Genomic DNA, 14,631 nt, shown 5'->3' with positions numbered 1-14,631 from the left:
GAACTGGTACAACTCTAAAAATTCAAAGGTGACGACAGTTAAGATGTTACAACAACGATTGCGTGGAAATACATTTCCAATAATCAGCACTGACCGATCCAAGCTAGTATGATATTTCAAATTTGACAACGGTAGAGTAATTAAAACAGAGGCTGCGTATTTAAACATCCCAAATAGATAGCAGTTTGATAATGATTAAAAAAATAATAATAAATTTTGACTAAGGTTAAATAATTGAACGTGACTACGTACTTATACATCCCTCTCAAATGAAAAGAACCCTGTAATTTAAACTGGTATGATTAAAAAAGTCCTTAAAACTGTAAGTCCAGTACGGAAGCCTGATTAACTGGAAACAAGTGATGGTAGGAAAATGAGTGATAGTAGGAAAAATGAGTGACTCATTCTATGTTTTTTTTCATTTATGCCTTCTGGGGAAACTGTCCTTTGCTTTCTAATCAAAAACCTTTCCCGAGCGAGTCTGTCGGTCCTTGACCAACCCTCGTTGTGGTCTATGATTGTGATGGTTAGGTTTTGAAATCAGCTTGGACGTGCCCAAGTGATCTCAAATGACGACTTACGGGGCGGTCGGGCTTGCAGGTGTAGTCACTACGATGGCCATTCATGCGTTTGTTGAATGGCTGTTCTGTCTCGCCAGCGTACTGCATGCCACATCGACACCGAAGAAGGTATACAACATTCTGGGTTTTGCAAGTTACATTGCAAGATATAGTGTACACAGACCCAGTGGAGTGGCAAGTAAATGTTTGAGTATTGAGTATTTTGTATTCCGTCATCATGAGGTATGTTGGTATACAATGAGGTGACATCTAAAGTGACACCAGTCAATTAAATTTACATTTGAAATTTCCGACTCTAAAATATCTTTCTTAGACACAACTACATCTATAAAGGACGGTGTCATATCAACAGACCTCTACTGTAAACCTACAGATAAACATCAGTACCTTTCTCCCCAAAGCTGTCACCCCAAACACTGTACAAAAAGTATCCCGTACAGTCAAGCTCTCAGAGTAAAGCGGATTTGTTCCTCTGAGGAGGTTGTCACTAAACGGTTACAGGAACTTCGCGGAATTTTGACCAAACCAGGTTATAAGAAATGGGACATAGATAAGGGGTTTGCGCGTGCTAACAATAACATCCGCAATGACCTATTACAGTACAAACAGAAGAGGCACAGCAAAATAGTTCCGTTTGTTTTAACATACAATCCCGCCTTTACTAACCTTTCACGTTTGATCCGTGCCATTTGGCAAATTATTGCAAAGCACCAAAAATTATCCAAGATCTTTCCCAAACCTCCTGTCTTAGTTTTTCGGAGACCAGCAAGTCTAAAAGACTTATTTGTGAGAGCTGACGTCTCCTCTAATAAAAGCGGTACAACTGCAGGATGGTGCAAGTCGTGTGGTAACAGACGATGTCTTACTTGCCAACAAATACTGAATACTCAAACATTTACTTGCCACTCCACTGGGTCTGTGTACACAATATTTTGCAATGTAACTTGCAAAACCCAGAATGTTGTATACCTTCTTCAGTGTCGATGTGTCATGTAGAACGTTGGCGAGACAGAACAGCCATTCAACAAACGCATGAATGGCCATCGAAGTGACTACACCTGCAAGCCCGACCTTCCCGTAAGTCGTCATTTGAGATCACCTGGGCACGCCCAAGCTGATCTAAAAAAACCTTACCATCACAATCATAGACCACAACGAGGTATGGTCAAGGGCCGACAGACTCGCTCGGGAAAGGTTTTGGATAAGAAAGAGATAAGGACAGTTTCCCCAGAAGGCATAAATGAAAAAAAACATAGAATGAGTCACTCATTTTCCTACCATAACTTATTTCCAGTAACTCAGGCTTCCGTACTGGACTCTTACAATTTTAAGGAATTCTTTAATTATACCAGTTTAAATTACAGGGTTCTATTCATTTAGGAGGGATGTATAAGTACGCAGTCACGTGCAATTATTTAACCTTAGTCAAAATTTATTATTATTTTTTTAATCATTATCAAACTGCTATCTATTTGGGATGTTTAAATGCGCAGCCTCTGTTTTAATTACTCTACCGTTGTCAAATTTGAAATATCATACTAGCTTGGATCGGTCAGTGCTGATTATTGGAAATGTATTTCCACGCAATCGTTGTTGTAACATCTTAACTGTCGTCACCTTTGAAATTTTAGAGTTGTACCAGTTCATATCGCACATTACTATTTTTATTTGAGGATATCTTTGCAGTCTCTGTTGTAAATAGCTACATAACCTACGTCATGTTTAAAAAATTTTAGAAGTGTACAAGCGTCTCTATGATGTTCAGTTTTGACTGTTTTATTCTATAAATTTAAAGATTGTTATAGTTTTATAATCAGACTAGGTTGATATGATTCATTTTACATCGTGTTCATACTGATGAAGGATATCTGTTATCCGAAATATTTAACATTTTTTCATTTTATTATTATATAAATGCAAATGTTTATTTAGGTTTTAATTATGCACTTTGCCTACGCTACGAGACATCCAAATGCAAAATAGTTACAGTGCTCTCTGTCGAGTCCCATTGATTTATATTTTTTTCTTTATGTTTAAAAGAAAAAAACAAAACAAAACAATGCCTGTAAACTTCAATAGATAAAATCGTATTTAAACAGTCCTAATACAACATCTTCAGGATCAAGTAATGTAGGTTTGACTCGTGGGCCACTTCCTATGTAATGAGTGGTAGCGATGAGCCACTAGAATAGGTCTTTTTCGAGCTTAAAAATATATAGCAAGGTTGAGAAATAAAGATGAAACATATCATAAGGTTGTTGAGTATATTAAAAGTTTCTGAAACTAATCTGATTTTGATATTTTTCACTGATGCAATTAAAACCACAGTCGGAATTTATTTTTTCTACATAAAATAGCGTAATCATGATAGCTACAGGTGTATTTTTTGTTAGAAAAAATAGGAAATGGGTATGTTTTTTTTTGTTATTTCAAATAAATAAAAAAGATGGGGTACTGGATTTCTCAGCTAATCATTCCTACCAGATGATTGAAGTACCCCCCTTCCCCCCCCCCCCCCCCCCCCCAAAAAAAAACGAATTGATTCGTTTAGGAATTATTGGAGTAACTATTTGATGGTGGTCCGAACATGGCCTGTTGCAAGATAAAATGTATATCCCTTCCCAATATACTATTTTGTCAATGGCAGTTAAGCAAATATACTGCCCTTCACACTTGTCCCATTTTACAGTACCTACATATTATATTGATTAGTTATAGTGTCTGGTCCTGAATACATGTATGTATGAAATAATTCAGTGCCGTTGGACTTTTAACAAGAAAAATCAATCAATTTAGGCCGATCTTTCAATTGTATTACTTGTTGATTTGTTTTGGTCCTTAATATGCATGTAATGATTGCCACTGGACTGGACGTTAATCAATGATCAACTAATCTTTCTTTTTTTTTACATCCGATTGTGCTCAACACACATACAATATAGAGATTAACGTGTGCAATGTTTGCCTCGTATTCATCATTTTTCTTTTCATGAGATTTTGGTGTGATCAGTACTTTTGGATGAGCTCGCCTATAAAAAAATCCAATCGCGAACAATTTTTTAGAGAAGGTCTGTTTCAAAGGGGATGGGTAGTCGACCGACTCCTTCAAGTAGTTATTGTTATTTAGCAACGATTTTAAACCTAGTTTTGCGTTGATAGAGCAAAACCGCCAACCCCTAAATAAGATTTAAACACAAGTTAGATGACCTAAGTAAGCAGTTGGATCTTAATAGGAGTTATTGCCATTTAATGACGATTTAGGTCATCACAGTTTTGTGATTCTAGCAAAAAACTTAGTTGACAGAGATAAACTAAAATCAGCAAAGATGATTTGCAAATAAGTCAATATGACCGAAAACGTAAGTCAACTACACAATAGGAGTTATTGTCCTTCAATAGCAAATGAACCCATTTTGCTTTTTTGGCAACAATGAGTCATATAAATGATTGTTTGTTGCTTAACCTGAATACGATAGAGATTTTAAACAGTCTTCAAATTAGTCACTAGACTGAAATTATCAGTTGCCTTCAATGACGATTTTTACCCATTTCTTTTGTTTTCGGTTGAGACAATTGAAGATAGAAAGAAAATTGAAACAGAAAAACAGTCAGCAAGACAAGATTTACAAAAAAGAAAAACGGACAAAATCGTCAGTTGATTTATTTATATAAATTATTGTCCTTAAAAGATTTTTTTTATCAGTATTTGCCTTTTCAAAAACGGTAATAGATAAAGATAATCTGGAACAAGATCTGCAAATGAGTCAACATGCCAGACTGTGATCGCAATTCGGTTTAATATAAAGTCAATGCCCTTCATTTCCCCCTGTTTTACACCCTTCCTTTAGCTTCGCTTGATAGGATACAATGTATTCGCATTATTTTCTAAATGGATGTAAAGTAAACGTCATAGTTAGTACTGCAATAGTCAGTCAACACTGTTAACTGATACTGAGGTAAATAAACGGGCTTCGTTGATAGTCACGTCTGTCATTCGGTATATCGAGAAAAATGATCGTGAAAGAATAAGGTCAAGTGTTGCGATTGGATCGTGAACGATCTGGTATAGGATCGTGATTGAAATCTTATCAAGAAGACACAACAACGTCAGTAAATAATCTAATTTAATCAATTATAATGACAAATATTGGAAAAATAAAACTGTCTGTCAAAATGGTTCAACATTATGATTAGTATCCGAGAAATATCGAGGCTTAAAAGTACACCGTTTTTACAAAACTACAAAAGGCAGATTGCTCTTCGAAATTTCAGAGAAATAAAAATGTAAACAAACATGATATTTTTTCAAATTTTAAATGCATAAACTACTTTTCTCCTAAAGATATCGTTCAATATTACTGTTTAAAATAGTTCTTAAAGTTATTTTGGTTTCTTTTAATCAGAAACTTTGCAAAAACGATAATATTTGTAAAAACTTGATATTTCGGATCGTAAAAGATCGGGTACCGCATTTTGATGATCGTGAAAAGGATCGTGAAAGATCTTTTGCCGGTTATTCGTATTGCAAAAAAAACCACGAAAACGAAATCTCTCTTTAAACAAATGATAATAAAATGCGTAATTGATATATCAAAAGATTGGATTTGCATGACTTATTCCGCTTCACTTTTGTTTGTGAATACGGCTATGATGGTTCAATGCCATTGGGTCTGATTATTTAATAATACCACACCGGCTAGTTTTCTTGTACATGTAACAATATAAGTCCGTCTGTCCGTCCTGCATACGTTTTATTATCGTTTGTCTCCTCTGATTTCCATTATTTTTTTATGCACAGCCATATCTATAAAACGGATCTCATTGTTGATTTTTGTAAAAATTGAAAACAGCAGTGTTAAAAAAAAACAGCAGGAAAACAAGTTTCATATTCCTGACTTGACACAGGCATTTTCCTAAGAAAATGGAGGGTTAAATCTGGTTTTCTAGCTATCTAATACGCCCACTTGTATGACAATTGTTTAATGTTCCGTAATATTTTCAAATTGGGTGAGCAACCCATACAGACATAATTGGTTAAAATGGCTATACATTTGTATCTGGGCATCTGGGCAGCCAAAACTGTGTAAACATTCATCACAGACATGCACCACAACTTAATTTAATTTAACGTTCAAACACACTTACAATTAAAACAAACAAAGACGCCAACAAAAAAGTTTCTGTAGTTGATAATACAGTCGATATAGTAAAGCATAGTTACGGACCCCCTTAGGTGTCATGTAGATATAAATGTTTTCGTTTGTCGGAGATTTAATCTTGTGCGCAACAGTTTGAAAAATCGTGCTTTGATTAAGGAAAAGCCGAACTTTACGTTTAACTAGCAAAATGAAATGCAACGTCTGGTATATCTTCTTAATTAGCGATTTGTTAAGTATGACCCTATTACTGGGCTTCAAACACTAGATATGATAAATCGGTCACATTTTGGTCATTGAGAGCTACTTAACCCTTCCACATTTGTCAGCCCATGACTTCTCTCGATCAACAGTAAACCCTTGCTAAAGAGGGGCATCCGTCTGTCTGTGCGAAATGTATTAATACTCAGCCATATTTAAAATGAAGATGATAAATCCGATGCCTCTGAATGATTGATTTCTCCCTAAATGCAATATGGGTCGACTGAGAACAAACGTTTAAAACCTTTTATATAGACACTAGTCACTTGAATCACATAATCGTACGTTGGAAAGAGTAAAACTATGCCTGACAAGCATCAGGGCAAGCCTTGACCTATGTCGTAAGGTAAACTATTTACCCCCCCCCCCCCCCCCCCCCTTTTCATTTTTTTTACTCCACGATAGACGGATGCAAAAAATAAACATAAACAGTAAACGAATTTAAAGGCAATGACGGCCACCTAAAGATGTAAGTAAATAAGATTTGTACTTATTGTGTATATCAATTCCCATTGCAGGCATTTTTTTTTATAGGTTTCGGACAGTTTTGAACTTTAATACAGTCTAATATTTAACTGGAGATAATCAAATGCACTTTTATTCTTTGAAATTGTCAATGATGGTATTTCTCTTGACTGCTTTATTTACAATCCTATTTTGGACCCCCTGATTCCAAGGGGGCGTGTCTTATTAGTCACATCCGATTAACCTTTAGTAAATAAAACCTCAAATTAAAGACCTACAAAACAAAAGAGATCCTTTGTGAAATGAGATCGTCCCAGGTATCTTAGAGAATTATTTAGCGTTGATTAACAATGAAAACTTCACGGAAAGGTTTGTAATCTTCTTTATTGACTTTTTAGCTCACCTGGCCGAAAGGGCCAATTGAGCTTTTCTCATATCTTGGCGTCCGTCGTCGTCCGTCATCGTCGTCGTCGTTAACTTTTTACATTTTGAACTTCTTCTAGAGAACCACTAAATGGAATAAAACCAAACATGGCTTGTAAGTTCCTTATGAGGTGCTGACCAAGTGTTGTTATTTTGTAGCTGATCCATCATCCAAGATGGCCGCCAGCGGGGGACTTCGCTTAACATAGGATCCCTATGGACAATACATACAAATGTCTTCTTTTAGAGAACCACTGAATGGAATGAAACCAAACATGGCAAGAATGTTCCTTATGACCAAGTGTTGTTACTTTGAAGCCGATCCATTATCCAAGACGGCCGCCAGAGAGGGACTTCGTTTAACATAGGACCCTTTATGAAATACATACAAAAGTCTTCTTTTGAAGAACCACTGAATGGAATGAAACCAAAATTGCATGAATGTTCCGTATGAGGTGCTGACCAAGTGCTGTTACTTTGTTACATAGGATCCTATGGACAATACATACAAATGTTTTCTTTTAGAGAACCACTGAATTGAATGAAACCTAACATGGCATGAATGTTCCTTATGAGGTGCTGACCAAGTGTTGTTACTTTGAAGCCGATCCATTATTCAAGATGGCTGCCAGCGGGGGACTTCGTTTAACATAGGACCCTATGGACAATACATACAAATGCCTTCTTTAAGAGAACCACTAATGAGGTGCTGGCCAAATGTTGCTACTTTGTAGCCGATCCATCATAAAAGATGGCCGCCAGAAAGGGACTTAGTTTAACATAGGACCCTATGTGAAATACATACAAATGTCTTCTTTTAGAGAACCACTATATGGAATGAAATAAAACATGGCATGAATGTTCCTTATGAGGTGTTGACCAAGTGTTGTAACTTTGTAGGCGATCCATCATCCAAGATGGCCGCCAGCGGGGGACTTCGTTAACATAGAACCCTATGGACAATACATACACATGTTTTCTTTTAGAGAACCACTGAATGGAATGAAACCAAACATGGCATGAATGTTCCACATGAAATGCTTACCAAGTGTTGTTACTTTGAAGCCGATCCATTATCAAAGATGGCCGCCAGAGAGGGACTTAGTTTAACATAGGACCTATGAGAAATACATAAAAATGTCTTCTTTTAGAGAACCACTAAATGGAATGAAATAAAACATGGCATGAATGTTCCTTATGAGGTGCTGACCAAGTGTTGTAACTTTGTAGGCGATCCATCATTCAAGATGGTCGCCAGCGGGGGACTTAGTTTAACAAAGGACCCTATGGGAAATATATACAAATGTCTTCTTCAAGAAAACCGCTTAATTGATTGAAACCAAACATGGTATGAATGTTTCTTTTGAGGTGCTGACCAAGTGTTGTTACTTTGTAGCTAATTTGTCATTGTCCTTATAAAGTCATGTTCTACAATTTCAATGAATTTATAAGTAATTTCTGTAAACTTTACAAATGTCTTCTGCTTTTGATTAAATTACGGGGCCAATATTAAACTAAATTTGGCCTCAATCATTATTAGGATATTTGTTATGATTTTAATCTATTTTTACATGATTTCCAAAACCAAAGTAGAATCATGTGAGCGACACAGGCTCTTGGGAGCCTCTAGTTTTTTATTCAGCCGAATTATTGAAGGAAAATTTAATGACACTTCAATCAAAATATATATTCATTTGGGTTCAATTAGTTTTAGTTGAAAACCACAACATTGTGTAATAGTGTTGAACAAGGTAAATGCGGTAAATTACTTGTAGTAAAAATTGCATCCTTATTCGTACATTTTAACAGTACAGAAAAACTCATCGGCGACATAATGATATATAGTTTATACTTAAGATGTGTATTAAAATAGAATTTATACGTAAGTGAATGGAAATTTTCAATCTTCATACAGAAAATTGAGAAATACTGTCTTGAATCAAGACTTTTAAATTGTTTTATATTTATATAGAATACTTGTACTATAACCGACGTGAGACATCAAGATCTCCATACTAAATACATGTAGAACAACAAAACATTCAATATGGCGTGCATTGATAGTTGGAAGTCACTGAATGTTCTCAACAAATATCTTTTATCATCAACTACAGTGGCAATTTGTTCGCTTATCATGGGAATTTCTACTCCATTTTGGATAACAGTTCATATACCTGAAAATTCATTGTCCTTTACAGAGAATTTTCAAGCTGATTTTTACGTTCCCTCGAAAAATTTTAAAGCATTTTTAATCAAAATGATTGAAAATGATCAGTACTTTGGACTTTGGCAGTGGTGTATCGGAGGGAACGGTTGTATTGATTTAGGTTGGATATCCATGTTTATATCCAACACGGATTGGCATGCATGGCCAGATGAACTTAATACACTCATAGGTAAGATTACTTTATTGTATTTTCAAAATCAAACTTTAAGATAAAAACAAAATGGATCATTGAAAAGTCGAGTCAAACGAAACTATACGCTACTATTTCATTGACGTACATGTATACCTCACATCTCCTTTTTATTCTTATTTATACTAAGTTCATGCATAATAGAAAAAAAGGATATTTGGTATCCATCCATGACACAAAGTCAGTACATGTACAGAAAAAACCACAAAAAAGCAAAGGAACAGCGCTTTTATTGCTGTTCTTCATCTCAAAGTCACAGTGAGGCCTTCAACACAGAGCAAAACATTTTTCACCTCACTGCAAGTTTAAGACGGCCCCTAGTACCGCTTTGAGCATAGGTAACGAGGTTAGAATTGCTTTTTAACGAGAACTACTATAGGGCCTGTAATTTCGTCAGAAAAAAACCTTTTATAAGGTCAAAGTAGGCAAAGTTGACTTTCCACATTTTTTTTACCGGCGTACACCAAGATTTAATCCAAATCATCACATCCTTTCACAAAGTAAACAAACAAAGTAAATAAATTCGTTTGAGAGTTTTTTCCCCTGGAAATTATAAACATAACTTGTTTTTCTTTACATCATTTTTAGATTTCTGGATAGCAACACGAGTTTTTGCAACGCTTGGATTTATAACTGCTGTCATTGTAACTGCAGTATTTCTATGGTTTCTTTGCAGACGAACAGGCACTGGATGTTGCTATCACGGTTTTATCGTGATTGGATGTTTCGTTACAGGTTATTTGATATTACTTTTTATAAGGGAACATGATGGTATTTTGTTCATAAGAAAATGAGAATTGTTTTCCATTATTTCCACAAAAGCGAAACATGATAAAAGTATGCTTCTAAAATGAAAGTTATCATACTTTCGTATTGGATCTTTTTAAAAAAGTGAATGAATTGATGTTTCGGATTTACAAAACTGAAATATTTGAAATCAATTTTCAAAATAGAATTCCCAATCAACTATTGCTTCTTTTTAAACAGTGCATTTCCAATAATATGATTTAACGAATTTGAAATATGACTTAAAAAAGACATTGGCCAAAAAACTGAATCAGATGACGTGACAACGTTACTTTTCGTGATATCATTATTATCAGCGATGTCTCAAGAGCAAAATAGAAACTACCCCTCCTGACAATAAAGCATAAAAAATATCAAATGGATACAACTAAATATACATGACTAGATATATTACAACAAACATGTTATTATATCGGGTATTTTTGGAATAGATTTCATCAACATATCCCAATGTTCGCTGCGTTCACGCATCAAAAAGGTTCAACTTTTGACTCGCGTCTATATTTTACGATACATGTATCAGTGTATAAAAACCAATAACATCCTCCGGATGATTTCGTAAAATTTGCCTGTCAGACAGTTTTTGATTTAGTCCTTATATATTTTCTTTCAGGATCGCGCTTTTGGTATTTGATGCAACACTGCAAATTTATTAGTCTCATTTCGCGATCTTGTCATTAATGTGTAGATATGAGCCACAGGCTTATCCAAAAAAGAATCAGCTTTTATTTTCAGGGGGCTTACTAGCCGTTTCTGTGGCAGTTTTCCTTACAGCAGTCAATAATCTAGCCAGTAATCAAAACATCAATATAAGTTTTTCTTTCGGGATGACCTGCATTGCGGCCATTTTATATAGTTTCAATGGATTTACAATCGTAGTTGCTTTATGTACTGGGACTGGCACCATCGGAAGAAAAAATACCAAATAGCTTAAAGAAGAGGAGTGTGTTAACTACTGAGTTTACAATTGTGAAGTGATGCTTCTTGCTTATACAATTATATTGTGACTTTTTCCAAGAATATGTATGTTCCTTCAAAATTAAATACGTGTAACATCTAGTTTTATAATATGTATGTGTATTCGTATTCAAAAGTTAGATATATTTCAGAGATAAATCTAAGCTTGTTTTATGCTGCCCTTGGAAGGTGTTTCGACATTTTAAGAAACATATTGTGTTTTTTTCTGGTAACAAAAGCGACTTTTATCGAGTTCTAATGAAAATGTTAAAATAGTAATGTGCTAATTTATCTACAATTGGCAATAACCAACCTTACATCTGCAAAAGTGCACATTTGCCTCATAGATTCATTATGTCAAAGCTTGCATAAAAGTTCATTTTAGCACCTGGCTAAACCCAGAACATTGACGTAAAAATGTAAATAGGTAGATGTAAGAGAGAACACAAACAAACCCGACTTATTACAGCCAGAAGATACATTTATGTTCGTATTCCATTTTGCTCAACTCAGTCCGTCCCTCTAATTTTTTTTATGAAAAATTGTGACAGATAACATTAACGGTACCAATTTTATCTGCACCAGATGCGTAATTCGAGTTTCGACAATAAGTGTTTCTTCAGTGATGATCGAGGCCAAAATATTTGAAAATCCAAAACATAGTAAAAAAAGAAGTGCTTTTAAATCAAAAAAGTATAGCCAAAGCGGGGCAAGTAATCAGAGCTTTGCATGAGGGAGATAAATTCCTTCATTTTAGACAATTTATAAAATTTTGTAACAGCAAAGTTTAATAACACTATACGTATTGTCATGCCAAAAATACTGGGCGCGAGTGAGGATTTTTTAAAAGAGTTTAGCACCTGAACATGAAAATAATATGGGCAATTGTGGTATATCGGCGGGTAGCTTTGTAGTAATAATTTATCAAACAATTCTATTGTTATGCATGCATGTTATACTATTAAAATTAGAAAAAAAAGAATCATTTGATATTTTGCTTATACACAAATAAATCCCCATGTACCAGCCTCGCGTTATTTTTTTCTACTATCTATACTATCGCAGGAAAATTACAATTCTCTGTATATGTTTGCAACTAGACCAAAGATGTTCAGGAGAAAAACAAATTGGCTTAACGGGTGCCACATGTGGAGCAGGATCTGCTTACCCTTCATGAGCACCTGAGATCACCCCCAGTTTTTGGTGGGGTTCGTGTTGCTCAGTCTTTAGTTTTCTATGTTGTGTTTTGTGTACTATTGTTTGTGAGTTGGTCTTTTTCCTTTTTAGCTATGGCGTTGTCAGTTTATTTTCGACTTATGAGTTTGAATGTCCCTCTGGTATCTTTCGCCTCTCTTTTAAATTAAGAAGTCACCCGTTAAAATTAACAGATTTATTCCGATATTATCATTTTATACCAACTACAATATAGTTATATAAGAATATCGAGACTACCTATATTGTATTCTTATTTTCTATTGTTGAAAAAGTAAGATTTGTTAACGATTTATCAACTTTGTAAACAAAATATCTTACTTCTATTTTTAACATGAAAAGACATAACTTTAAAATCGTTATATTTACTCAAAGAAAATATGTTTATACTGAAATTTCCTGTAAAAATGCGCAAACCGCCGTGCTCAATTTAGTTTTGCTCATTATTGCTTAGTAAATACCACTGACTTTACGAAGAAATAGAAGAAGCACAAGTACGAGTTTAAAAAGGCTACTTTTTTTCTCGTTCATTATTTTGTACATAAATTAGGCCGTTTGAATTGTTTTACATTTGTCATTTCTGAGCCGTTTATAGCTGATTATGTTATATGGGCTTTGCTCATTGTTGAAGGCCGTACGATAACCTATAGTTGTTAATTTCTGTGTCATTTGGTCTCTTGTGGAGATTTGTCTCATTGGCGACCATACCACATCTTCTTATTTTTATATTTTATATTCAAAGCTGTTTTAAATTGTCAGGTAACACGAGAGGACATTTGCGCTCCAAACTTTATGGACATTTGCGATTTAAACTTGGATACAAACCGGACATTTGCACTTTTTACCTGTGAAAGTTTACCGGTAATCCAAACAGAATTTACTAAAGTCAAGGAAAGATGTTCACACATTCTTTAAAAGTTCTCTCGTACAAACCACACAATCAGTACATGATAGAGACAAGATTTGTTTATGGATGGAACCTTCAAATGTTGCCTTAAATTCTTCAAACAGTTTTGTAGAATTCGTGAAATTTAAGATATGGAAACTACATTCGTCTTGTGTCCATTCTATTTCATGGTACGTCCGAGGACTGTACCATCATAGTTTATCTAAGCTTGTTTCAATTTATGAAGACCGAAGTTTTATTTTTGAGCCATCTGCTTTTCCTGATGACTCCGAAAAAAGAGTAATGGTTGTCATAAGGCATTTACTATCATCCGTCCCCTTAAAGAAACAAATTCTCACTTCCTGTTATCTTGTCCCATATACACCGATTTAAGACACGAACTATTAGCTTCTGTTTCAGTTTTTCCTGTGCAAGTTGACACAAAAATTTTGCTAACGGTACTCTCAGATGAGCAAAATAGTCATTTATTTAGTTTGGTGCAGAAATACATTATCAAAAGCAAACGTTATAACCCTTGATGTTACTGCTTCATCTTTCAATAGAACCCAAGCATTTCACACTGTATACATTACAAAAATTCATGTTTATTTTTTTTTCTTTATTGTATTTTTCACCTTTTCATATCTGTATATTTATTACAGAGTATGCCAGTATTTATAGTTATATATTGTTCAATAAGGGTAGTAATTGTGTAATAGGAGACAGATTTGTAAAAGCAAATTTGCTTGTTTTTGAATCCTAAATATTTATAATTTTATTATATCGTTATGTGATGATTTATCTGAGTAAAATATTGTTTAAACTAAGTGCTGTCGTATATATACATCTGACACAAGCATGATGGCGACATATTTAAAGATTAATACATGAAAGTGTTGTGTTCTTGATATCAAATGGTTTTTAAACTTTTAGCCAAGATAACTCAAATGTAATAAAGAAAAGGCGCGAATATCCTAAACATTAAAGCGCAAATGTCATTTTAAAAACGCTCAAATGTCCTAACAAAAAGCGCAAACGTCCTGCGCCGTTACAGAACTCTGCAATGTTTGTCACGTTATCCACAAGGACAACTTTGGTTATAAATTTACTCCAAAAAAGCACCCCAATGAGTGTTTATAAATTGTAAAAAGAATACAATTTCCGAAATCTCTTTTAATTGTTACTTTGTTCTCGTCATGCACATAGATGCAAAATTTACCACTGGACGTTAAACACGCAACAATCAACCAATCAATCTTTTTATTCACCAATACAAGTAAAAAAGATAGTAGTATCTTTTGAACATGAAAAGTACAAGAGAACGGCAAGTTATGTTAGCAATTTGTAAAATTAGTTTATAAGGATGCATTCCGAACAAAGTCCTAGCAATGATTTTTTTTTAAATTTTGAGGACGAGTTCATGGATGTTCTCTGCTAAAACTCGGTATTCAAAGATTTTGGTTTTT

The 14,631-nt window shown here is 34.5% G+C and overlaps 1 long non-coding RNA gene across 1 annotated transcript; it reads left to right on the top strand.

The window, feature by feature from the left end:
- The first annotated feature begins 9,019 nt into the window (after positions 1-9,019).
- On the top strand, positions 9,020-11,178 carry LOC127702217 (uncharacterized). The gene is made up of 3 exons (XR_007982324.1): positions 9,020-9,282; positions 9,892-10,038; positions 10,846-11,178. It is a non-coding gene; the product is annotated as an uncharacterized LOC127702217 (long non-coding RNA).
- Positions 11,179-14,631: the final 3,453 nt, after the last annotated feature.

Source organism: Mytilus californianus, unplaced genomic scaffold (assembly GCF_021869535.1).
Source record: "Mytilus californianus isolate M0D057914Y unplaced genomic scaffold, xbMytCali1.0.p SCAF_5, whole genome shotgun sequence".
Classification (NCBI taxonomy): domain Eukaryota; kingdom Metazoa; phylum Mollusca; class Bivalvia; order Mytilida; family Mytilidae; genus Mytilus; species Mytilus californianus.
This window is presented reverse-complemented; position numbering and strand designations above follow the sequence as displayed.